The sequence below is a fragment of the Indicator indicator genome, chromosome 37 (genome assembly GCF_027791375.1).
Source record: "Indicator indicator isolate 239-I01 chromosome 37, UM_Iind_1.1, whole genome shotgun sequence".
Taxonomy (NCBI): Eukaryota; Metazoa; Chordata; class Aves; order Piciformes; family Indicatoridae; genus Indicator; species Indicator indicator.
The window spans coordinates 4,732,155-4,757,720 of record NC_072046.1 but is presented as its reverse complement, the minus strand read 5'-3'; the positions used below and the strand labels follow the sequence as shown (position 1 = coordinate 4,757,720).

The following is a 25,566-nucleotide window of genomic DNA, read 5'->3' as shown; positions in this document are numbered from 1 at the left end:
TGTGTCTCTGCTCACACCTGGCCAGAAAGGCAGGAGGCCCTGAGGGCTCAGCAGCACCATGAGCTCTTGAGGAAAGATTGCTCTTGCTGTGGCAGGAGATGTGCTGGGCTGGTGGAGGGTGGCTCCGGTGCTTATCTGATGATTTCCTCTGCAAATGGTCAGAGTGGTAAAGTAGGGAACAGCCCTTGGCATGGTCCATAGCTGCTGTTCCAAATCCCTGTCCCCTCCAAGAGCATCCTTGGGGCCATGGCCAGCAGCCATGGGCAATAGTAGCAGGGGAAGTTCAGAGGGTACCTGCTTAGTAGTGTTGTTCTCTGATCAGAGGGATGATCAGAGAGACATGGAGGGTAAGATGGCCCAAGTGCAGAACAGGTTAAAGGTCTTGGCAGCAGAAATGGCAGAGAGAAGGAGTTCTGTAAGGGAACTCAGTTTCCCTTGGTGAGAAGATAAGAAACAGCTGCAGCACAGCCTTGTAGCCATCCTGGAGTGGGAGTGCTCAGTGGGCACCTTTTGGTAGCAGAGCTGGTGTAGGGGGATATATCTGATGCCAGGATGAGGTGCTTCATGCCAGTGCTCACAGGATTAATGCTGGTGCCAGTGACCATTAGGAATTAGCTCCTGAACTCCTAACTGTAGGCTCCTTGTAGAGCCACTATGGTGGTAAGTCTGCACAACACACTGACCATTTTCTGGGCTGTTTTTCACACCTCAGCAAAAGCAAGTGTTGCATTTTCCTCAGGGGTGCAACAAAAATCCCTTGGCAGAACAGATCTCTGAGTGTGCAGGGCCCCGAGTGTCCACACCTTGGTGTGTGTGCAGCTGTGCATGGCTATGCCCTCAGGAGGGTGGCAAAGGTCTTTCTCAAGTCAAGGTACAGCCCAGCCAGTGCCAGTCACCTCCTGACCGAAAGCAATGAGGTTTCTCAGTCATGATTTGCCCTCAGTGAGCTCATGAGAGGTGCTCCAAATCTCCTTTGGCCATCTGTGGTGGTTTGAAACTGTCTTTTTAATTTTTCCTTGCAAAGTTCAGAACAGAGAAAGTGAAAGAATGTAAATAAGTCACTATTGGGTGTAAGAAAGCAAAATAACGATTGTTCTAAACACTTCCATTGGATAGATAGAAATGTTTAAGAACTATTACCCAAAACAAAGTAGGCATTCGGCACATTCTGCGTTGGGCAGTGGGGGCAGTTGCTGGGCTGTCTGGCTGCTGTTTCTTCTTCTCTTCTGGCTGAAGATAACACGTACTGACCTTGGCAGCTAAGTTAACAACTTTCTGCTTAACAAACTCTGCTTCTCTGTCCAGGGGGGTCTGGGGGGGAAGCTCCTGGGAGAGAGAGGCCCCTTTGGGAGGGTCCCCTTGGGGGGAAGCAAAGGGAGATCAATTGTGCTTTTTCTGTTGATTGTATATATTTGTGAATGTTGTGAATTTTGTATATTTGTATATATTCATTGCATTTCATTGTAGATTTTAGACTCTGCTTGTAAATACAGCTTTTCATTTGCTTCCAGACTGGGCTAGCCTGGTTATTGTCGGTGGTGGGGGGGGGAATTTCAGCTCACACCGACACACCATCCGTGGGTTTAGGAATGGCTCCTGAGAGTATTTGCACTAAGCTTCCTTTCAGGGACTGAGTACACACTGTCCAGTCAGCTCACTGAGCACTCTTGGATGCATCCCAAGTAATCCCATGAAGTTGTGTATATCCAAATGGTCATAAGAGCTCTCAGTGTATTCTTTCCTCTCTCCAGTACCTGATGGTACTTGGAATTTCTAATTGAAGCAATGCAAATCACTCTGCTTCCTGCTCCCTGTGTCAGGGCATTTCCACACCTAAACCCCACATCATGATTTAATTCTCCATGGTTCCACCCATCTGGGCCTTTGTTGTGGAAGCAGCTGAGTGTGATTGCCCAGGTCCCTAGAGTGAAGAGCTGGCAAGGGCTGGCTGGGAGGAGCCTCTGGTGACACTCCTTGGAGGACATTAGCACTGCCAAAGGGCCTTTGATTGCCCCTTCCCACGATTTTCATTGCAGAACAAATGAACCAAGTTCTCAAAGCTCCTCCTCCTGCACACTGACAGGGAAGGGTCTATGAGGCCACTTCCTAAGGAGGGGGCAGCAAGAGGGCAGATCCAGCTTTATAAACAGGCTGGCATTTATTTCAGCTGAGTGCAGAGCTCTGGGAGTGAGATGCCTGACCGCAAAGGAACATCTGCTTGTCTCTGCTGGAAGCAGTGGTGCTTCTGGAGGCCATTCTCCTGTGTACTCTCCAGCTGTCCTGGGCATCTGGTTCTTAGAGTTGAAGCCAAACCAAGGCACCAGTGCCCAAGAACAGGCTGATACCCACCCTTGTCATCTGTGCTCTCTTTCTCAGTGGCATTAGGGAAAATTCCTGGGACAGCCCAGACTAGAGAAAAAGCCTGAGCCTGGATCTATCCTCAGGCAGCCATCCTGCTTTTTGGTCTGTGCTTTGGGGAAAGAATTGTGTCTGTGGCATGCTGAAGCTCTCTGCAGCCCTTTGGAGAGCAACCAAAGGAGGACCTGAAAAGTCCAAGGGACTCTAAGAGACAGTGGAGCTCAGGACACCAAGAGCTGCCATCAGTTCCCAACAACACTGCTGAGAGCCTTCTGAGATAATTTGGGGAGTATGAACCCTCCACTGAGGAGTGGCAGGGCAGAGCCATGTCGCTGGGGATAGGCAGGGCATCCTGGATTAGCACTGGGACAAATACTCTGAGGTTTCTCAGGTGAATTGGATGATGCTTCACTGGAGCGACAGACTCCAGTTCACAGTGTGGAGCCCATCTCTAAAGCCAGCACCTTCCAGCTAAGCTTTCACACACAGTGCTGGGCTGGGATTGCCTGAGAATAGGTCCCCAGAACCATTCCTGTTGCCCATGGGAATGAAACAAGATCATTGTGATGTGGTCACCAGCTGTGGGACAGAGAAACCAGCATGGACACAGGAGTTCCTGCTAGCTGAGCACTGGTGATTTTCCTGAGAAGGAGAAGAGGCACCTAAGAGTGGGACCACTGTGTGGAAGTGAATGCATTCAGGAGCTGTCTGAACAAAGAATCTTGCCCAGCATCTGGCTGATAGGGCTTTTTCACTTGCTGACACCCAGATGCAGGGCAAGGAAGGACTCTTCCCTTCTTGGGCTCCTATGGCTGCGTGGCAAAAGTTTAAGAGCAGTTGTGCCTCCTAACCACAAGCTTCCTTCTCCAGTGGAGGCATTGGGAGGGAGCAAGAAGACAAGCTGATGGGTGCCTTGCCCTGACTTCTCACTCAGGTGTGCCAGGAATCTCAGGCAGAGGGTATTTACAAGCCTGGTTTGGCTTGTCTATGGTGTAGCCTCCAAGTGATGTTTCTTGGACTCTTTTCACCATCAAAGGCTCTGGATCTCCATGCAGCTGTAAAAATGCTGCCTGCATGTGCTTCACAGCAGCACAGTCTGGGGAGGCAGAGGCTAGGGCTTACCCCAGCCCCCAGGTGCCACTGTTAGCCAGGCTGAGCTCAGAGCTTCACACCACCAGTGGCAAGGGAGGGAACCGCCCCACAGAGCACACACACCACACCCACACCCTCACACCCCGCTTTCTGTGTGCTGCTGCAAGCTGTGGGCACCAGAGTGGGCTCAGTGCACAGAAATAGGCAGTGCTGTTCTGGAGCTCAGCATCCTGCACACACAGAAGCACCTGGGAGGTCTCCACAGACAGTTCTGAGGAGAACCTCCCTGAATCCACCTATGACTTCCATTTCTCCACCCACAGGAGCATCTGAGGGGACTTGGTTGGGAGCTGCTGGTACCAGAAGATGTAGGAAGCTGAAGAGCTGGTGGAGAATTTGCAGTGCAGAGCTGCACTGTGTCCTGCCTGGATGGTAATTTCTGATGGGGTCTGGAGCACAGAGTCCTTCTGGTCACTGTCCCACATTCCAGCTCACTTTCCCTTGCCTCTGAAATTCTCTTTGTCCTGGAACCCTTTTTTCTAAAGCTTCTTGTCTCTCTTCACCCCCAGGTCACCCTGCTCTTCAGAAATGCTCACTGCTCCTTCAGTCCATACCTGCCTCTGAATCAAGTTATCTGCTGCTCTCTCCTTCAGCAGCAGAAGACATGAGATGTTCCCCTTCCACCTCTGACCGTATCTTCTTGCTAGAAGAGTGCCTCCAAATGAATCATAGAATCAACCAGGTTGGAAGAGACCTCCAAGATCATCCAGTCCAACTGATCACCCAGCCCTAAGCAATCAACCAGACCATGGCACTAAGTGCCTCATCCAGTCTCCTCTTGAACATCTCCAGTGATGGTGACTCCACCAGCTCCCTGGGCAGCACATCCCAAAAGCAAATCTCTCTCTCTGTGAAGAACTTCCTCCTAACACCCAGCCTAGACCTCCCCTGGCACAACTTGAGACTGTCCCCTCTTGTTCTGCTGCTGGTTGCCTGGGAGAAGAGCCCAACCCCCACCTGCCTACAACCTCCCCTCAGGTAGCTGTAGACAGCAATAAGGTCACCGCTGAGCCTCCTCTTCTCCAGGCTAAACACCCCCATCTCCCTCAGCCTCTCCTCACAGGGTTTGTGTTCCAGGCCCCTCATCAGCTTCATTGCCCTTCTCTGGACATGTTCTAGTACCTCAACATCTCTCTTGAATTGAGGAGCCCAGAACTGGACACAGGACTCAAGGTGTGGCCTGACCAGAGCGGAGTACAGGGGAAGAATAACCTCCCTCATCCTGCTGGCTACACTATTGCTGATCCAGGCCAGGATGCCATTGGCTCTCTTGGCCACCTGGGCACACTGCTGGCTCATATTCAGCTGCTGTCAACCAGCACCCCCAAGTCCCTCTCTGCCTCGTTGCTCTCCAGCCACTCTGTCCCCAGCCTGTAGCACTGCTTGGGGTTGTTGTGGCCAAGGTGTAGAACCTTGCACTTAGCATTGTTAAATCTCAACCCATTGAGGCTGTCCAGGTCCCTCTGCAGTGCTCTCCTACCCTCCAACAGATCCACTCCTGCTCCTAACTTGGTGTCATCTGAAAACTTACTGATGATGGACTCAATCCCCTCATCCAGATCATCAATAAAGATATTCAACAGGATGGGGCCCACCATTGATCCCTGGGGAACACCACTAGTGACTGGCTGCCAGCTGGATGTGGCACCATTCACCACCACTCTCTGGGCCTGGCCCTCCAGCCAGTTCTTGACCCATTTCAGAGTAAATCTGTCTAAACCACAAGCTGCCAGCTTTGCCAGGAGCTTCTTGTGGCAGACAGTGTCAAAGGCTTTGCTGATGTCCAGGCAGACCTCATCCACAGCCTGCCCTGCATTCACCAGACCGGTAACCTGATTATAAAAGCAGATCAGGTTGGTCAGGCAGGACCTGCCCCTCCTGAATCCATGCTGGCTGAGTGTGATGGTTTGAAACTGTCTCTTTAATTTTTCTTTGCAAAGTTCAAGCAGAGAATGTGAAAGAGTGTAAATAAGTCACTATCGGGTGTAAGAAAGCAAAATAATGATTCTTCTAAACACTTCCATTGGATATGTAGAAATGTTTAAGAACTACTACTCAAAACAAAGTGGGCAGTCTGCAGTCAGGGCAACTTGCTGGGCTGTCTGGTTGCTGTTTTCTTCTTCTCTTCTGGCTGAAGATAACACACTGACCTTGGTGAGCTAAGTTAACAGCTTTTCTGCTTTAGCTAACTCTGCTTTCTGCCAGGGAGGTCTGGGGGGGAGGCCCCTGGGAGAGAGGCCCCTTGGGAAAGGTCCCCTTTGGGGGGAAGCAAAGGGAACTTGGTTGTACTTTTCTGTTGATTGTATATATTTGTAAATGTTGTGAATTTTGTATATTTGTACATATTCATTGCATTTCATCATAGATTGTAGATCTGCTTGTAAATACAGCTTGCATTTGCTTCCAGACTGAGCTAGCCTGGTTATTCTTGGTGTGGGGGGAATTTCAGCTCACACTGACACACTGGGCCTGATCTCTTCGCCATCCTGCAGGTGATTTCACTCCAGATGACCTGTTCCACAACCTTGCCTGGCACTGAGGTCAGGCTGACAGGTCTGGAATTCCCTGGTTCCTCCTACTGGCCCTTCCTGTGGATGGGCATCACCTTGGCCAGCTTCCATCCATCAGGGACCTCTCCAGTGAGCCAGGACTGCTGATAAATGATGGCCAGGGCTTGGCCAGCTCCTCTGCCAGCTCTCTCAGCACCCTAGGATGGATCCCATCTGGTCCCATGGACTTGTGAGGATCCAAGTGGGTCAGCAGGTCCCTTGCTGCTTCCTCCTGGATTACAGGGGGACTGTAGTGGTCCCCGACTCCATCTGCCAGTTCAGGAGGCCAGTTGTCCAGCAGACAACCTGTCCCACTATTGAATACTGAGGCAAAGAAGGTGTTAAGTACTTCTGCCTTCTCCTCATCTTTTGTTACTATATTCCCCTCCACATCCAATAAGGAGTGGAGGTTGTCCTTGCCTCTTCTTTTACCATTAATATATCTGTAGAAATATTTTTTATTCTCCTTCCCAGCAGTGGCCAGTCTAAGTTGTAAATGGGCTTTTGCCACTCTAATTTTTTTCCTACAAGATTTAGCAATGTCCTTAAACTCTTCCTGGGATACTTCCCCTTTTTTCCAAAGGTGATACCCCCTCTTTTTTCCCTTCCTTTAGAAGCTCCTTTCCCATTCAGGCTCCTCTTCCATCCAGGAGCCCTCGTTGGCTCCTCTTCAGGCACATGGGCACAGCCTGTGCCTGTGCCTTCAAGAGTTCTTTCTTTGAGTAGGTACAGCCCTCCTGGACCCCTTTGTTTTTAAGGGCTGTTTCCCTAGGACCTTTCCAAGTTAGTTCCTTGAATAAGCCAAAGTCTGCCCTTCAGAAGTCCAGAGTAGAGGTTTTGGTGCTGCCCCTCCTGGTTTCACCATATATTGAAAACTCAATTATTTTGTGGTCCCTGGACCCCAGGCAGCCTCCCACCACCACATCTCCCACCAGCCCTTCTCTAGTTGTAAACAGCAAATCGAGCAGGGCTGAACCCCTGGTAGGCTCATGTAACAGCTGGGATAAGAAGCTATCCTCCATACACTCCAGGAACCTTCTAGACTGCCTCTTCTCTGCAGTGTGCAATTCCAGGCAGATGTCTGGCAGGTTAAAGTCACCCACAAGAACAAGGGCAAAAGATCTTGAGGCAGCCTCCAGCTGCTTGAAGAAAATTAAATCAACCTCTTCTTCCTGATTAGGTGGTCTATAACAGACTCCAACCAGGATGTCAGACTTGTTGGCCTTCCCCCTAATTCTTACCCATAGGGACTCAACCTGATCATCCTTAGTCTCAACCTCCATGATGTCCAGAGTTTCCCTAATATACAGGGCCACTCCTCCACCACTTCTCCCTCTCCTGTCTCTCCTGAAGAGTCTGTAGCCCTGGATCATAACTCCAGTTGTGAGAGTCATCCCACCACATTTCTGTGATGGCAACATCATAGTTTTTCTCCTGTACCAAGAATTCCAGCTCCTCTTGTTTGTTACCCATACTGTGTGCATTAGTGTACATACACTTCAGCTGGGCTGCTGGTTTTGCCCCTGTGTGTGGCTTACCACCCTCATCCTCCTTTGCTTCATCTCTAGTACTGTTGTGCTCACTCCCCTCCCCCTTCAAGCCTAGTTTAAAGCCCTTTGTACAAGCCCTGCCAGCTTGTGTGCCAAGATCTTTCTCCCCCTCTGTGACAGGTGTACCCCACCTGTTGCTAGCAGACCTGGGACCATATAGAATTCCCCAAGATCAAAGAATCCAAAATTTTGTTGGTGACACCAGCCTCTTAGCCACTTATTAATCAGGAATGTTTTCCTGTTCCTTTCAGCATTCATGCCTGCAACTAAGGGTATAGATGAAAAAATTACCTGTGCTCCTGATCCCTCTACTACTTTTCCCAGTGCCTTGAAGTCCCTTTTGATTAATTTAAGACTTCTGGTATTGACCACCTGCATAACCAGCAAGGGATAGTAATCAGAGGGCTGTACTACATTGGGCAGCCTTCTGGTAGCATCCCTGACCCGGGCTCCAGGGAGGCAGCAGACTACCCTGTGGGAAGGGCCCAGCCGACATATGGGGCCCTCTGCTCCTTTCAGAAGGGAATCACCAATCTCAATTACCCTCCTCTTTTTCTTTTCTGTACAAGTTCTGATGCGAGGCGGGGACTGATTTGCTTTAGTTGACCCCCACAGATGGTGTTGTTTTTGCTTCCAGGATCACCTCACCCTCAACCTCTAGTGCCCCATATCTGTTGTGCAAGGGCACCTGAGGAGGTGAGGGAGGCTGGAAGAGGTTTACCTTACCTCTTCTGACAGGCACCTGTATCCATTCCCTGTTATTTCTTGTGTCACTTCCCTCTGCTAAGGGGGTCTGCAGAGCCTGGTACCACATACCTAACTCCCTTTCACATTCCATTATGGTCCTTAGTCTTTTCTACTTCTTCCTTCAGCTCAGCCACTAGGTTAAGCAGATCACTGATCTGCTCACACCTAATGCAGGCACCCTCGACCTCTCGTGCCAGGCTCCAACACTCATTGCAGCTGCTTGCCTGAACACTTGCATGCTCTGTTTGGGTACCCACAGTTTTACAGACAGCCTAAGCCCGAGTCATAACCATGGCTCAATTCTTTCAGGGAAACAGGCCTTTTTTTTTTTTTTTTTAATCCCTTGGGCTCTGCTCGCCGCGTTCCCGTGAGCAGACGAGTGTTCCCATGAGCAGACGAGCTTTCCCGCGGCTGCCCTCACGCTGCAATGGCAGTCTCATGCTAATTGGTACTTAAATTCCATGCGGTTCCTGGGCAACACCCCCCAGCTACGGCACTTCCCGAGCAGGCGCACTGAAGGACAGCCCCCCCAGGTCCTGCTTGCCCCTTTGGGGTCCTTCCGCCCTCAGAAAGCCCCAAAGCAGACCCAGGAAACCCCCAAAGCAACTCGAGTTAAAGCAAAGCTCAGCCAGTGGTTACCAAGGCTGACCCGCGGCTGCCCTCACACTGAAAAATGCAGCCCAGGATACATTTGGATTTCTGGGCTGCAAGTGTACACTGGCAGCTCATACTGAGCTTCTCATCCACCAATATACCAGTAGTATCCTCAGAGAGAGCAGAGCTTTCACCCAGCTCTTCCATCTTGTCTCTTCTGCTTCCTGTAGTGACTGGACCTTGTGTCCTGTGTGCTGGGCATCATCTGATCTAGGGATCACTGGAATTTATGGAAGATGTTTTATCCTTTTCCTCATTCCCTGTTCTCTGGGGTAACTCCAAAGATATGGAAGCAAGGCATAAGGAATCCCTGGTCTTGTGGAGATGCAGGAGGAATGAAGAGCCAGGGCATGCTGCATGCATGTGCCAGCCAGGAAACAGACTGAAACAGCCTCAGAGAGCTTTCATGTCCCTGACTCAGCTTTCCAAAGCCCTCTGTGTTTGGGCTGCAAGGTCAGAAATTGTGCAGTGCCCAGAGAGAAAAGAACTTCTGCAGTGCCATGGCTGTGAAACACTGGGCCCAGAGAGAGCAGCAGAGAGGGCCGGAGAGAGGTGGACAGCTGGCAAGAGGAAAGGAAGGCAAGAGGGCTGAGATGATCAGGAGTGGAGCTGTTTCTTCTGCATCTGAGGTCTCCTGTTCCATCAGGACCAGCACCTGGAGCAAGCAGCTGCAAAGCCACTTGTGTGAGCTGATGGTTCCCAACCCTGACCCATAATCGCAGAGCAGCTCCTGCAGAGATCTGCTGAGGGGATGAGGGTGCCCTAGGCAGAAGAGGAACCACGCTTGCAGTGCAAGGCAGTGCTTACCCAGTGGGTGCCTGAGGAAGGCAGCCAGGATGAGATAGCCGAGGCGCATGCTGAGACCGATTCTGCTGCGTGTGTGAGAGAGACTCCAAAGCCCACACGTCCCAGGCAGAGCCCCAGGAGAGCAGAGCTTCTGGAAATGACTCTGCCAGGGCCACAGCAACTGCACTGGGGAGGAGAAAATGCTGCTTCTCAGCACACCTGCAGTGCCTGTGCTGTGGTCTCCTCCAGCAGTGACACATGTTGCTCCTGCAGCCAACAGCTTCTGCTGCTCCCAGGGGAGGGATAAAAGGGGGAGAGGCCTGTACCTGGAGACCAACCTCTCTGACACATTGTCCTGTGCACATCTTGGGAGTCTCTCTTTGCTTGTTTCTTGTGCCTTCTCTCTTTCCAAGCTCTAGCCCCTTAATTGGTTGGCCTCTGGCCAGAGTGTCTAACCTTATGCTCCTGTCAGCACTCCAAGACTGCAGCTCTCACAAACAGAAGTGTCAAGAACTCCAAAGTCTACAGACACCAAGTGCCTCTCTCAGCCCTTCCAGGCACTGTAGACTTTCTTCCACTATAAATCAGCTCTCTTAGGAACCAATAAATGATGTTCCCTGACACACTGCCCATCCTGTCTCATAAATACGCTGCTTCAACACTAAGGCAAAATTAAGCAACCTTCCCTGTTCACTGTAACCCTTCCATTGTAAGATTCCTCAAAACAATTGGATCTGCACTTGTCCTCTCCTTAACTCTGAACTTGAAGAAACAAACCAGTCAAACTCTTTTTACCCTTCCCATGGCATAATTGAGGTTGACAGAACCTCTGTAGATCAGCCATTGCAAGTCCCTGCTCAGAGCAGGTCTCAGTAAGTCAGGTTGATCAGGTCTGTAAGAGGGCCATTTTCAAGACCAGCAATCACACAGTATCTCTGAACGCTGTGTTCCAGTGCTGGAGAATTTTCAGGGTCAAAACAAAATGTAAAATAAATTAAATTTTTGATATGTAAATAGAATTTTCCAGGTTACAAATTATGACTTTTGCCTCTCATTCTCCCACTGTTGCTTTGAGAAGAACTTGGATCCACCTTTTCCACATCCTCAGAGTACACAGACATCCATAATGTTTCCCTTGAGCCTTCTTCTCCTAAGGCCCTGTTCCCTCAGGCTCTCTCACTCTGTCATGTCCTCAGTCCCCTTCAGTTGGACTTGATCCCATATTTCCTACACACTGAGGAGCACAGGAGCCAAGGCGTGGTCCCATGAGAAGCAAACAGAGGAGAAGGTCCCATGCTGCTGACATCTTTGTCAAGACATCTGAGGATGCAGCCATTCTGCCTTACCACAAGGGCACACTGCTGACTCACCTTCAGTCAGTGTCCAGCAGCCAACCCAGGCGTTCCCAGCTCTGACTCCAGCATGGTCCAAGATCCATCAAGGAGGTGAAAGGTACCATGACCTGAGAAGCTAGAAAAGAATTGCAGCTGTGCCTGGCTCCTGGCTCCATCACTCCAGCCTCTTTCACACTGGGCTCGTTCTCCTTCTCTCTTCCTCACTTCCCGTTAGCTGGCAAAGGCTGCTCCATGTGTCTGACTAGGCTGCTATTGCAGGATGAAGGCTCAAGCAGTTCACAAATGCAAGGCAAGAAAGGGATTTCCCCTCCTTGGGCTGATTTATCCCAACAAAGGATCCAGACTGGAGTGGAACCACTGATATTGGAGTCTGAAATTACCATCATCAGAATATGAGGTCTGCAGAGGCAGAAAAAGGAATGTTCGAGAGTCAGCAGATGCAGTTCTGGACCTCTTCTTTGGACACATCTTCATCAGGATGGTGCCACCACTGTTAGACTGCCCTTGGACTCCTTCTGACCCTATGAAACTGTGTGGTGCTCAGGAGCAAAACTGTTCACAAAGCCTCACAGGAGAACAACACAAGCAGGAGAACCATCAATGGCATACACTGCTGAGGACATCAAGGGACATCCACAGCAGGACCAGAGCATTCTTGGGAAGGACAAGGCTCTGGGCATGCTGATGGCATTCTTTGTGTGCTCACAGACTGCAGCAAGAGGAGACCACTCAAAACTGGCCAGAATTTTTTCCTGAGGGCAGTGTTAGGTGGGATTGGTACAAAATAAAGAAGCACAATTCACAGACCTGGGGAGGCCACAACAAGCGATCAATAGGGTGAGCTGAGGAGGGAGGCAGAGACAAGGACATGACAAGTCCTCATGCACAGGAGCCTATGGTGCCCACTGAGGATTGCTGGGGCTTCTTCCTGATAACAGCATTTCAAACAGCTCCAAAAGAGTGACCCAGACTGACATCAGTTGTCTGCTCTGCAGGCCTCCAGCACTTCCTTTGAATATTCTGCCCACAAAGCAACATACCTTCAATAAATCCTGGGGCCTTTTATCCCATTGATTACAAGAGGCCTTCACTAGGACATGGGCCTGACACAGACCTGGAGATGAAAAGGCATCAGTGCAGGAAATGAAAGCACAGCCATGTCCTTAGCTGTGATGCTTTGCATTCAAGATGAGCCTCAGCAAAAATTGTTACCTCTGCCAAGCTGCCTCTGGTCCTGCAGCAATGAAGGGCAGGTATAAAAGGCAGCCCAGCTCCTGCTCTCTCATCCACTTCTCCTGCTTCCTTCTCCTTGGGAACCAGGTGAGTCTGAAGCCCTTTTTCCTTCTCATCAAAAGTGAGATGTCTCTTTGTCTCAGCTGCTGTTGCCTTTCTCATATTTTGGGCCTTGGACTGCCTTACCACGAGAAACAGAAACAAGTAGAAACTCAGCTTAGAGTGGGGCTTTTGGTTTATGCACTAGGAGTCAGCTTCCAATATTAAGCTGCTCCATGAAATAGCTTGCCTTGATTTAGGAATTGGAGATCATGTGGCTTCTGGCAGTCTCCATATTCCCAGCCAGTGATCACAGAATTACAGAATCACAGAATGTTAGCATTTGGAAGGGACCTTGAAAGCTCATCCAGTCCAACCCCCCTGCCAGAGCAGGATCACCTAGAGCAGATCACACAGGAACACATTCAGGCAGGTTTTGAATGTCTCCAGAGAAGGAGACTCCACAACCCCCTTGAGCAGCCTGTTTCAGTGTTCTGTCACCCTCACAGGAAAAACAATTCTTCCTCATATTTCCATGGAACTTCCTCTGCCTCAACTCTCACCATTGCCCCTTGTCCTGTCACTGGGCATCATTGAGCTGGTTCCATCCTCTGGGCACATAAGCATTAATGAGGTCACCTCTCAGGCTCCTCCTCTCCAAGCTATAGAGCCCCAGCCCAGCTCCCTCAGTCTCTCCTCATGAGGAAGATCTTCCACTCCCCTAATCATTTTTGTGGCTCTAAGCTGCATTTTCTCAAGCAGTTCCCTGAGGAATTTCCTGAACTGAGGGGCCCAGAGCTGGACACAACATTCCAGCTGCAGCCTCACCAGGGCAGAGTAGAGGGGGAGGGGAACCACTCTTGACCTACTCACCACAGCCCTTCTAATTCACCTGTGGCAGTTTAGGCTGGGTGCCCCCTGCTACTGCCACATAAGCTACACCTCAGGTATCCCGAGCGTCCACCCAATAAGGTGGACAGAGGAAACAGCGTATTTCTACCCATAAATCCTGCACCCTATAAAGCCATCTGCAAAGTCCTTCTCTTCCTCTTTCTTCCCTCTCTGCTCCCATGGGAGATTCTCTCTCTTATCGGGTAGCAGTAGGGGAGTATCTCAAGGCCTCTTAGGCCTGTCTAGGCCTAATGCCAGGAGGAGAAAGGAGTGGGGGGCAGTCTCAGACCTGGCAAGCCTGAGATTTGCCTAACAGTGGGAGGGGGGGGAAGAAAGAGCCCTGGGGGTTTTGGGTATACCCTCAGGTGGGAGAAGGAAAGTATTGGGAAGCCTTTGGATATTATGTGAGGGGCTCTGTACGCTTTGGGATGTTCTTTGCACCATGCTTTGTAGTCTTCTGTAGTTTCACCGATTGCTTTTCCATTTAAACTTTCCATCACTCTCCAATCCATTTGTGCTAGTGTCATTCTTTTGTCCCTTTCAGGGCAAGAGAGGATCTGTCTGGTCTCAAACCAACACAGATTATAAATCTGGCAGTGCCAGAATGGCACTGGCCTTCTTGGCTGCCAGAGCACATTGCTGGCTCCCGGTCAACCTTCCTTTCACTAGGACCTCCAAGTCATTTTCCCCTTCACTGCTCTCCAACAGGTCAGTCCCTAACCTGCACTGCTCCATGGGGTTGCTCCTTCCCAGGTGCAGGATTCTACTCTTGCCCTTGCTGAATTTCATTCAATTTCTTCCTGCCCGACTCTCAGCCTAAGTCTCAGTGAATGGCAGCACAACCCTCCTGTGTCAGCCACTCCGCCCAGTTTGGTGCCATCAGCAAACTTGCTGACAGTGCCTTCTGTGCCCTCATCCAGGTTGTTGATGAATATATTGCACAGCTGTGGTCCCAGTACTGACCCCTGAGATACTTCACTAGACACAGGTCTCCAACTAGACTCTGTCCCATTGACCACAATGCTCTGGCTTCTTCCCTTCAAACAGTTCCCATCCACCTCACTCCCTGATCCTTCAGACCACACTGTCTCACTTAAGCTGCAAGGATGGTGTGGGAGACAGTGTTGAATGCTTTACTGAAACCAAGATGGTCTTGGCTGTCTCATGACAGGGTAACCAGGCTGCTCCTTACCCACACTGATGCTTTGCTTCCTCCCTGCCCTCTCTCCCAGGTGCACCTCCATGCTACAGACATGTCCTGCTACACCCAGTGCCTGCCCTGCCAGCCCTGTGGCCCAACCCCACTGGCCAACAGCTGCAATGAGCCCTGTGTCAGACAGTGCCAGAGCTCCACTGTGGCCATTGAGCCTCCTGCTGTGGTGGTGACCCTGCCTGGACCCATCCTCAGCTCCTTCCCGCAGAACACCGCCATGGGCTCCTCCACTTCTGCTGCTGTTGGCAGCATCCTCAGCTGTGATGGAGTGCCCATCAACTCCGGGGGCTTTGACCTCTCCTGCATCACCAACCACTACTGATGCAGACTCTGCTGCCCCTGCTAGAGCTGCTGGCAATGGCCTCAGAGAAGCACCCCCAGGCACTCAGAACGTGATGCTGGACAGAAGGCCATTGTTTCAAGAGCAGCTGCTCATCTCTGGCTTGTCCTGCAGGGGCAGCCTGAAAGGTGGTATTTTGGGCTCTCTGAAAATATGTCAAGTGTTCACCTTCCCTGTCTTCCACTCAGCCTTGCTCTCTCTTTCCTTCCTTGTCTTATGCTCCCTTTAAAACTACTGTGATGACCCCAACAACCAGTCTGGAAGGACACTCCAGCTTTTCTCCCTTTGGGAAGTGGAAAAGGGAAACAGATTCTTGGCTGCTTCTGCTCCTCCACTTGGAGTGACCTCATTTCCCTCTTCAGACTCATTAAAATAATGCTGCAATCCTCCCTGTGTCACAGGGGTGGTCTTTCCATCTTCATGCTGACTGCTGAGGGACAAATCCATTGCTTAGGAGGAAAAATCAGTGGGGGAACAGTGGAACCCCTCATCACTGTTAGAGGCATTGGTGGTTGGGACACACTGCACAGAGTGCTCTTTCAGACACTCCCTCTTGAAGCTGGGGAAGACATCCCTAGTCACTCCACAGCCAATGGCCATCAATCTTTGCCTTTTCATGACTGTTTGATACTGAAATACATGTGAACAAGAATCCTGGCAACTGCTGTCCTCAAGAGAGGACCAATGAGTATGTGTGATTCCCTGGAGAGGTCAACAGTTCCACATGCTCTTGGGGAAGAGTGCTCCTCTTGCTTTGCCTGGAGTTGTGCTGAGTAAGGAGGCTCAGAAAATGGTGTTGCCAATTGATGGCAGGAATTGGGAAAGGGTAAATAGTCTTGTGGATGGCCCACAGTGCCTGCTCCACCTGTTCCCACCTTCATCACTCAAATCTAGGGTGTATGACCAAGATGCATAGTCACTCACAGCAGGGACAGGTTCACTCTGCAGCCCTGACACTCTTCCAGCACAGCATTTGGCAGGGCCCCCTGTTGACTACCTGTGTAGGGTCATGGTGTTCCCAAGTTCATATTGGTGTCAGCTCCAGCAGGCCACTCACCGGAGTCTCCTGTTCCCGTGAAACCAACAACCCCTTGGATGGAGGCAGCCCCAGGATGCTGCCTGGTGCCCAAACGTACAACACTGCTCTCTGCTTTGTCTCCCTCAAGCACACAGCAGCTTTCTTCAAGCCCAGGAACTCTACAGACACACAAGTGCCACAACCCAGCTCTGGTCCACATAGGTACTCTGTGACCATGGATAACCCCAGCTCCACAGAGAAAGGGCCTGATTCTTTGGTCAGCAGCATCCTTGAGCTGCCCCTCAATGCCACACGGCCTGCATCAACCCAGCCATAGATTACACTTCTGAAGAGGTCCCACTGTATAAAAAATGTCCAGGAAATGAGAATCACTGTGCCCTGTTTGATGATGGGTCCTGTTGCATTGTCAGAAATGCAAGGTAGAAGGATGCTCTGTGGAGTCCCCTAAACAAGTTGGAGATACTGTTGCAGGAAAAGGAGGATGCAGTCAGTTCGTGGACTCCTCAATATTGGAAGTACCCTGTGGGCTGGTTACAGCAATGAAGACAGAGCAGCTGTCAAAGTATGTGTAAAACCAACTGGGCTGTTCTATTACTGCTTGGGTAGAGAGCCTGTTTATGAAAGTACATCATGTAGGTGCCTGTGTATTCATAGCTGCTGAGATTGAAGAGTATCAGGTAGGTTTGGAATGTCAAAATGAGGATGAATTGTTTCTGGCTTGGTGGCTTCTCAGGCCATCAAGGAAGAGATGCGACTTACATGTGGACTCCTTATCAAGGGTGAACATTACCATGGGCACTGTCATTCATTATCACATGGAAATGTGAAACATGTGCTGCCATCAGGCAAGCCAAGCAGTTAATGCCTCTGTGATGTGGAGAACTATGGTTGAATAGAAAGGCCTGGAAAACTGACTATATAACAATTCCACAAACCCACCTAAGACTGACAGTACTGGAAGCAACCACTGGGCAGTTGTGAACATCTGGTGCCCCACCACCAAGAAATGCAGATTCTCTGCTGCCCTTGATGCTATCTGCAGTGCTGCTGACCTCCACTTAGAGTGACCTTGTTTCCCTCTTTAGGGGAGAGAAGACGAGGGGGAAGGAGAGCTTAGATCCTTTCCACAGGGTGCAGTCTTTCAAGAACAGACTACTGCAGGGTTGGTCCCCCATAGGATCACAGGTCCTAACAGAAAATGTGCTCCCCTGTAGGCTCCTCTCCACAGGACCACAGTTCTTGCCAAAACCTATTCCAGTTCTCCATGAGGTCATGACTTCCTTCAGGATGCATCTACCTTCTCCAGGAAGGCATTCTTTGCATAGCCATGGTGAAAAGCCAAAAGGGAGGCCCAACAAATCACTCAGCATGTGGTCCCAGTCCCCCAGATGATTGACAGATACCCCAGTGTTTGTGTCAAGATAAAGGCAATGGTCTTGCAAGGCAACCCCCTGATCATTTTTCTGGCCCAGCTCTGGACCCTCTTCATCAGAGATCCATGTCCTTCCTGTATAGAGGGCTCCAGACCTGGACACAGTACTCCAGGTGAGGTCTCAGCAGAGCAAAGTGGCAGAATCACCTCACTCAATCTGCTGCCCACACATCTTTTGGCTTTCTGGGCTGCAAACACACAGACTGTTCCCACTACAGGGAATCCAGAGTTCTGGCTGGGACATGTAGGCTTTGGAGTCTCTCTCACACGTGCATGGTTTCAGCATGCACATCCTGGCTGCCTTCCTGAGACAACCATTGGTTAAGCACTGGCCTGGAACCATGGTTCCTTTTCTCCCTGTGAGACTCTCGTGTCCTCAACAGATCTCTGCAGGGGATGCTCTGGAACTATGTGCCAGTGTTGGGAACCAACAGATCACAAAGGTTGATTTTCAAAACATCTTTTGGTGAAGTCCATATATATAATTGTATAATTATATGCATTATCTATTAAAATTAATATATAATTACATTAAATGCATCGATTATAAAGAATGCATTCATTATAATACTGAAAAATTCATTTCTGGGAGGAGATTTTCCATGTCAGTAGAGGACAAGCTTACAATAATGAGCCAGGCAGTCTTTATCTTGTGGCACAAGCCCCATACAGACAGCAGTGCTGCAGAGACATGCTTGTGTGGCTGCAGCTGGGAAAAGCAGGGCTTCTCACACACTAATGACATGAGGTAGGGGCAGGAAGCTGTTAGTTTTTCTTCACAATCAGGATTAATAACTGCTGCTGGCCCACTGAGTCTCACCAACAACCTGGGTGCCTTTTTTGTGCAGATGCAGTGCTGTCAAAATTGGTTTAATTTCAGGATCTTGTCTTACAATTTCCTGTAGCTTCAGAGAGGGCAGCTGACACCAAAGGAACTTCTCATGATTCTGCTGCTTGCACTGCTGCATTCCTGACCTGGAAATCCTGAGGCCTTTCCTCCCAGCACTCAGCAGAAGCCTTCATTAGGGCATAGACCTGACAAAAATGTGGAAATGAAAAGGCAGCAGTGCAGGAAATGAGAGCACAGCCATGTCCTTAACTGTGATGCTTTGCATTCAAGATGAGCCTCTGCAAAAATTGTTACCTCTGCCAAGCTGCCTCTGGTGCTGCAGCAACGAAGGGCAGGTATAAAAGGCAGCCCGGGTCCTGCTCTCTCATCCACTTCTCCTGCCTTCTTCTACCTTGGGAATCAGGTGAGTCTGAAGCTCTTTCTGCTCCTCTTCCAGAATGACATCTCCCCTTGATGGAGCTCTCAGCTGCTATTGCCTCTGTTCTGTTCTGGGTTTTTCTTTTCTGGAGAGTAGGCAGCAGGGAGGTCTGCTAAGGGAGAGGCAGGGAAGTATCTGAGGAAGCTTTTGGTTTCTGAAATCAGAGAGAGCTTCCATGGGCCAGGCTGCTCCTTAGGGGGTGATGAAGACTCTGATGTTCCTGCAAAGCTTCCGACTGGGCACTCAGGCTTGGCCTTGGTTTCTCTGGGATAGTGTCACCAGGCTGCTCCTCATCTACTCACCTTCTCTGTTTCCTCCCCTCCCTTCTCTTCCAGGTGTACCTCCAGCCCAAGCCATGTCCTACTGCAAGCCATGCCCACCCTGCCAGCCCTGTGGCCCAACCCCACTGGCCAACAGTTGCAATGAGCCCTGCTGTGTCAGGTGCCAGGACTCCACTGTCGTCATCGAGCCTCCTGCTGTGGTGGTGACCCTGCCTGGACCCATCCTCAGCTCCTTCCCACAGAACACTGCTGTGGGCTCCTCCACCTCTGCTGCTGTTGGCAGCATCCTCAGCTGTGATGGAGTGCCCATCAACTCCGGGGGCTTTGACCTCTCCTGCATCACCAACCGCTACTCTTGCAGACCCTGCCGCCCCTGCTAGAGCTGCTGGTGACTACATGATTTGAGGACCCCTGTGCACTCTGAACATGGTGCTGGACAGAAGATCATATGCTGGGCCATTGTTTTAGGAGCCTGTTGGTCACCTCTGGCTTGTCCTTTAAGAGCAAGTTGAAAGGTGGTATTTTGGGCTCTCTGTAAACATGGCCAATGTCTACCTTTTGTCTTCCACTCAGCCTTGTTCTCTCTTTCCTTCATTGTCTTGTGCTGCACTCAAAGCTGCTGTGAGGGCCCCAGGAAGCAGTCTGGATGAACCCTCCAGCCTGTCTCTTTTTGCTGGGCATGTTAGTAGAGGTCCTGTGGGGACTGTCACATGAAAGGGAAATGGATTTTTGACTGCTTCTGCTCCTCCCCTTGCTGAGGACCTCCAGTTGGAGTGACCTCATTTCTGTCTTCAGACTCATTAAAAAATTGCTGCAACCCTGCCTGTGTCCCTGAGCTGTTCTTTCCATCTGCATGCTGACTGCTGAAGGACAAAGCCATTGCTTAGCAGGGGAAATCGGTGGGGGCACAGGAGAATCCTTCTTCACTGCCAGAGGCATTGGAGGGTAAGACACTCTGCAGTGAGACCTCTTTCACACAAAGCTTCCTGAAGGTGAGGAAGACATTTCTAGTTACTCTACAGCCAATGACAATCAGTCCTTGCCTTTCCATGGCTGCTCAGAAATCCCCCCTTGGCCCTGGGGCTTGACATGTGAGCATGAGTCCTGACAGCTCCCATCCCTACAACCCAGCTGCCATCCCTACAACCCAGCTCCCATCCCCAAAACTTCTCTGTGATAGAAGATACTCCCAGCTCAGCAAAGAAATGACAGTTCCAGTGAGGAGTTCTAAGCATGACCAGTGCAGACTGCAGCACATCAGTCCAAGGGGACCGATCCTGCAGCACCAAGTGCAGGAACCATTTGAGACCTGCTCACTCGAGAGCAGAAAGTTGCCACCCATCTGCAGCCAGCCCAGTCCAAGGAGACTCAGGGGTTACCCGAGCCAGAAGAAACCCCAGCTGGGAAAGGAGCCATCGCCCATAAGCTACAGTGCTGTGCAGCCCTGAGGAGCCTAGCACTGGGACATGCCAAACACCTGCTCTGGGAAAAGCCCAGGAAGAAAGACAGCAGAGAGAAGCTGATGACATTCTCTCATTTCGAGCTGAGAGCCAGCTACAGTCTGAGCTGGGGGATGGGTGCATTCTCCCTCCCGCCCCGCTTTGCAAGCCACTCCAGAGGAACTGCTTCCCCCACTGCTCTGCAAACTCCACAGTGCTGCCAGCACTGAGAGAAAAACACCTGAGTGCTTGTTCTAGGTGAAGCTGCCTTTAGAAGCATTCAGCGCACCCCAGAACCTGTTCGCCAGTACCGGCAGCCTGAATGGTTGCCTAGCAGTGAAGCCAAGTTGCACCCTGCAGCCGCGGGAGAGAGCTGCCTCCACACGTGCCCCACTCCCCAAGTCTCAGCAGCATTCAGCTTAGCTACATCTACAAAGCTACAAAGCCTTCCGACAGTGCAACTGTACTTTTTCAGCGCTCACGTGTTTAATGTCATCTTGGTTTTATTTGAATCTCCATGAGTGTTCCCATGGTACCGTAAGCTGTTGATTAGAAATGCAGCAACCCTGACAAATTCTTGACATCATAGCTTGTGAGCAAAATCGATTTATTTCTGTTAAGTCTTTTGGTAAAAGGTTCTACATGCTTGACTCCTTGCTGCAGTTTCAGCAGCAAGGTGCTGGTCGAGTTCCTCCCTAGTGGGCAAGCAGCATACTGCACCGTGGGTTCTCTCTCCAGTTGAATACATGGTTTGCATTTTCTGATTTTGCTTAAAATTGTTTAATCTGTTGCCTGTATCTTTTTGTGGAGATTACCACCATGACCGTACACCTGTACCTTTAAATATACTGTTAATAAGGGTTTTTGCAATATATAATAATAAATCATAATTAATATTTTATCAATATTTCTGCATTATTAATATTTCATATTCATATCTGTCAGCCACCCCTCCCAGTTTTGTGTCATCAGAAAATCTGCTGAGGGTCCACTCAATAGCCTCATCTAGGTCATTAATGAAGATATTAAGCAAAACTGGACCCAGTACTGATCCCTGAGGAGCACCACTGGCCACAGGCCTCCTACTTGACTCTGTTGTTGAGCCAGTGTTCAATCCACCTCATAGTCCAATCATCTATCCCACATGTTTTGAGTTTTCTTGTGAGGATGTTATGGGAGACTGTCAAATGCCTTACTGAAGTCAGGGTAGATGACATCCACTGCTCTCCATCTACCCATTTGGTCACAGCTTCATAGAAGGCTATCAGATTAATCAAGCAAGATTTCCCCTTAGTAAATCCATCTTGGCTAGTCCTGATGACCTTCTTTTCTTTCATGTAGTTAGAGCTGGTCTCCAGAATGAGCTGCTCCATAATCCTACCAGGAATGGGGGGGAGGCTGCCTGGTCTGTAGTTGCCTGGGTCTTCCTTCTTGCCCCTTTTGAAGACTGAAGTAACATTGGCTTTCTTCCAGTCCTCAGGCACCTCTCCTGTTCTCTGGGATTCTTCAAAACTGATGGAGAGCAGCTCAGCAGCACCATCAGCAGTTCCTTCAGCATACGTGGATGGACCCCATTGGGGCCCATGGATTTGGGCAGTTTCAGTTTGTCCAGGTGATCTCTAACCCAGGCTTCACCAACCCATAGAATGTCTTCCTCCTTCCAGTTTTCCTTTCTTATTCCCAATGACTGAGATTCCTGAGGGCTGATCTTAGGAGTGAAGACTGAAGCAAAGAAGGCATTCAGCAATTCTGCCATCCCTGCATCTTCTGCTATCATATCTCCTGCCTCATTTAGCTGTGGGCTCACTTATTCTCTATTCCTCCTTTTCCCGTTGATATATTAGAAGAACTACAGAAATGTTAGTATTGTACTTGTCTTAATTTTACCAGTGGAGGAAGACAGGCTCTAAAATTACCTTTAAAGTAATTAAAGAAAGACTCCACACAGGATTAGATTAGATAGAAATACAAAATATTATTGGAAGATTAAATGGAAGTGCTCTTAATGACTACAAACTGCAGTGCAAAGCAGTGCAAAAGCAGATGAAATACACAAACCCATAGTCTGGGCTTAACATACAATCTCATCAGGCCAAAGCCTTTCCCAAAACCTCTACCGAATCAGACCAAAACCCCAGTGCTATTTTTTCCCCCATCCCCCCACCTGGCATTGCTAGGCTAGTTCAGTCTGGCCAGGCCCAATCTGCCCCCTACTTTTTACCCTCCCCGGAGCCCATCAAGGCCACACCACACCCCCAGGCCTAAGCCATGACTGCTCAGTAAAAATACCAGGAGATAAGAGAGATGCCTTCCTAGGAGAAGAGAGGGAGGAAAGAGAAAAAGCTGGCCTTGCTGCCAGCTAAAATTGAGTGACATAACAGAATTATGGGATTAAAAAACAAATTATAACTTCCTGGTCCCTCCCCAGAGACTCTCTAGTCCCTTTGGAGGACCTCAACTCTGTAGTTAGAACTTTCAGTTATTAACCCATGACAGTACTCAAGGGTCATGTGCCCTTTGGCAAGAAATGAACAGGCAGTGTTAGAGAAAGAAGCACCCAACCCATGTCATTAGCTGGGATGTTTTCCATTCATCAGCAGCACCTTCAACAATGGTCACTTCCCCAGTAGCTGCTGCTGGGCCTGGGGTAGTGCAGGGCCACCATAAAAGACAGCCCAGCACCTCCCACCCTCTCATCCACTTTTTTTGCCTCCTCCTTGAGAACCAGGTGAGTCTGAAGCTCTTTCCCCTTTGACCTGTTTCATACAACTGTATGATCCTCCATTCTGTGCTGGGTAGTGACACTTCTTGTCATGGAAGGGAATGGAAGGGAGAATGCCTGGCTCAGGGAGCATTGGAGACTTTTCTAAGCGGGCTCTTGATTGAAGAAATAGTCAGCAGCCTTGTTGGGTATGGAGACACTTTACAGTGCCATGTCTGTATGAGGCCAAGAATATCTTTTGTCTCAGTGCCCAGTTTCTACTTACTAGTTCAGCAGTGGACTGATGGCATGCTACTCCTCACATCTCCCTGTGCAATGATTCCTCTGAAATCTCTCTCCCAGGTGCAATTCCATCCTCAAGCCATGTCCTGCTTCAAGCCCTGTGAGCCCTGCTGCTAGCACTGTGGCCCAACCCCACTGGCCAACAGCTGCAATGAGTCCTGTTGTAGGCAGTGCCAGAGCTCCACTGTGGTCATCAAGCCCTCGCATGTGGTGGTGACCCTGCCTGGATCCATCCTCAGCTCCTTCCCACAGAACACTGTGGTGGGCTCCTCCATCTCCGCTGCTGTTGGCAGCATCCTCAGCTGTGATGGAGTGCCCATCAACTCTGGGGGCTTTGACCTCTCCTGCATCACCAACCGCTACTGCTGCAGACCCTGCTACCCCTGCTAGAGCCACTGTTAATGGCCTGGATGAGGATTCCCAGGAACCCAAAAGCTCATGTTGGATTGAAGGATGAGCTCTTGGTCATCAGTTTCAAGAGGCTGGACATCCAATGCTGTCCTTCCAAAGGAGAGCAGCTGAGGAGTTCTGAAAAATATGGCCAAAGTCTGACTTCCCTGCCTTCCACTGTCTTCTGCCTCTGTCTTGTCTTCTCTTCTTGTGGATTGTATGAACCTCAGAGGCAACCTGGAGAATATGCTGACCCCTCTCTCTCTGTGGAACAGGCAGATGAATGTCTTGTTGGATCTCCACTGAGTGTGATGGGCACAGATGTTCAACAGGTGGTGGCACTCCCCATGTTCTGGACATTTCTCTTCAGAGTCATTAAAATTTTCTGCATCCCAGCCCCTGCCTGCACACAATCCTTTTTGGCGGCGTTGTCAAAGAAGAAAGGCATTGCCTTGGGTGGTGGGGGTTAAGGTTGGGGCACAACTGGAAGGGGAGAATGGGATGTGGGACATTGTCCAGCCATTGTCTCTTAGAATCATAGAATGGTCTGGGTTGGAAGGGTCATATAGTTCAACCCCCAAGTAAGACATACTCAGCTCCTCCACTGCTGGTGGCAGTCAAGATCTGAATTCTAGTGTTACGCCTCTGACACAGTTCACCATAGCATCTTTGTCTCTGCCTGAGCAGGATGGATGGTGCCAAGTCCACTCAGCTGGCAGAACAGGGATGGGCAGTGTTCACATGGGTGGGTGACGTGGAGCACTGTGCTGGATTTATGGATTTATTAATAAATTGATATGGCAAATATTACATATTACTAACTTTTTATTAACATGAACAATTGCCAAAACTGTATCAAATAGGATTAGTGTATGGCTGGAATATGTGTTGACAGTGGGAATGTAGAGTATTTCGGCAATGCTTAACAATTTTAAGCAAATTGGAAAAATACCTGGGAAAGAGAATCCCCGGCACAGTACAGAGCTCGACCACAAGGGAAGACTTGACAAGAACCGTTAAACACAGGAGGCAATAAACTAATCACTGAGTTCCACCCAAGCAGGGAGGGGTGCTGCAGCTGTATATTAGCTGTTGAGGCTGTGAGGCGCTCTCATGTGCCTGGCATGGCAAGAGACTGGTCTGGTTGCCAGCAAGGATGCCATGCGGTCTCAATGGCTGGGCTGGCTTCAGCATGACAGCAGGCAGCTCTTGAAACTGTACAATGCATTTCCGTGAAGGGCTCTTGTATCTTTCTGGGTAAACTGAGGCACGGCACAAATTTCAGTTGCAAGACAAGTGATGTGGAAGAACAGAAATTATCTATGAAAGGCTTCAGAACAGGAAATAGCAGGCCGCTGATAACAGAAGAATGACTTGATGATAAGAGGAGTGGACTGCAGTAAAAAACTTGAAGTGTGAGATAGGACAACATTTACCTACATGCAAAATTGGCTCAACCTGATATGGGAATAAGACAACAATAGACAGCTACACATCAAAGAAGAAACTCAATTAGCAACAGGGGTAAAAACATATTGAGTTATTGTTTAGCCTGCTCGATTTTTCCTATATAAACTGCTTGTTCGATGCCAATAAACGGATTCCTGCTACACCTAGTTGGGGTCCATGCATGCTTTCTGACAAAGCAAGGCTTAGCTTTTCAGCTTGCAGTAAGTACAGCTCATGACTTCTCTTGGACAAGGCAAGGCGACTCCAGGCAAGGCGAATACAGTTCAGCCTATATTTATCACTCGCCCGAGATTCAACTGGGCCAATAGGGCAACAGAAGCCAGCAGTTACACAATGAAATGAGATATTGCCATGCTGTGACCATAAAAGGCAGAAA

The 25,566-nt window shown here is 49.7% G+C and overlaps 1 pseudogene; it reads left to right on the top strand.

The window, feature by feature from the left end:
• Positions 1–654: 654 nt before the first annotated feature.
• Positions 655–14,849, top strand: LOC128978507 (feather keratin Cos1-2-like; annotated as a pseudogene).
• Positions 14,850–25,566: the final 10,717 nt, after the last annotated feature.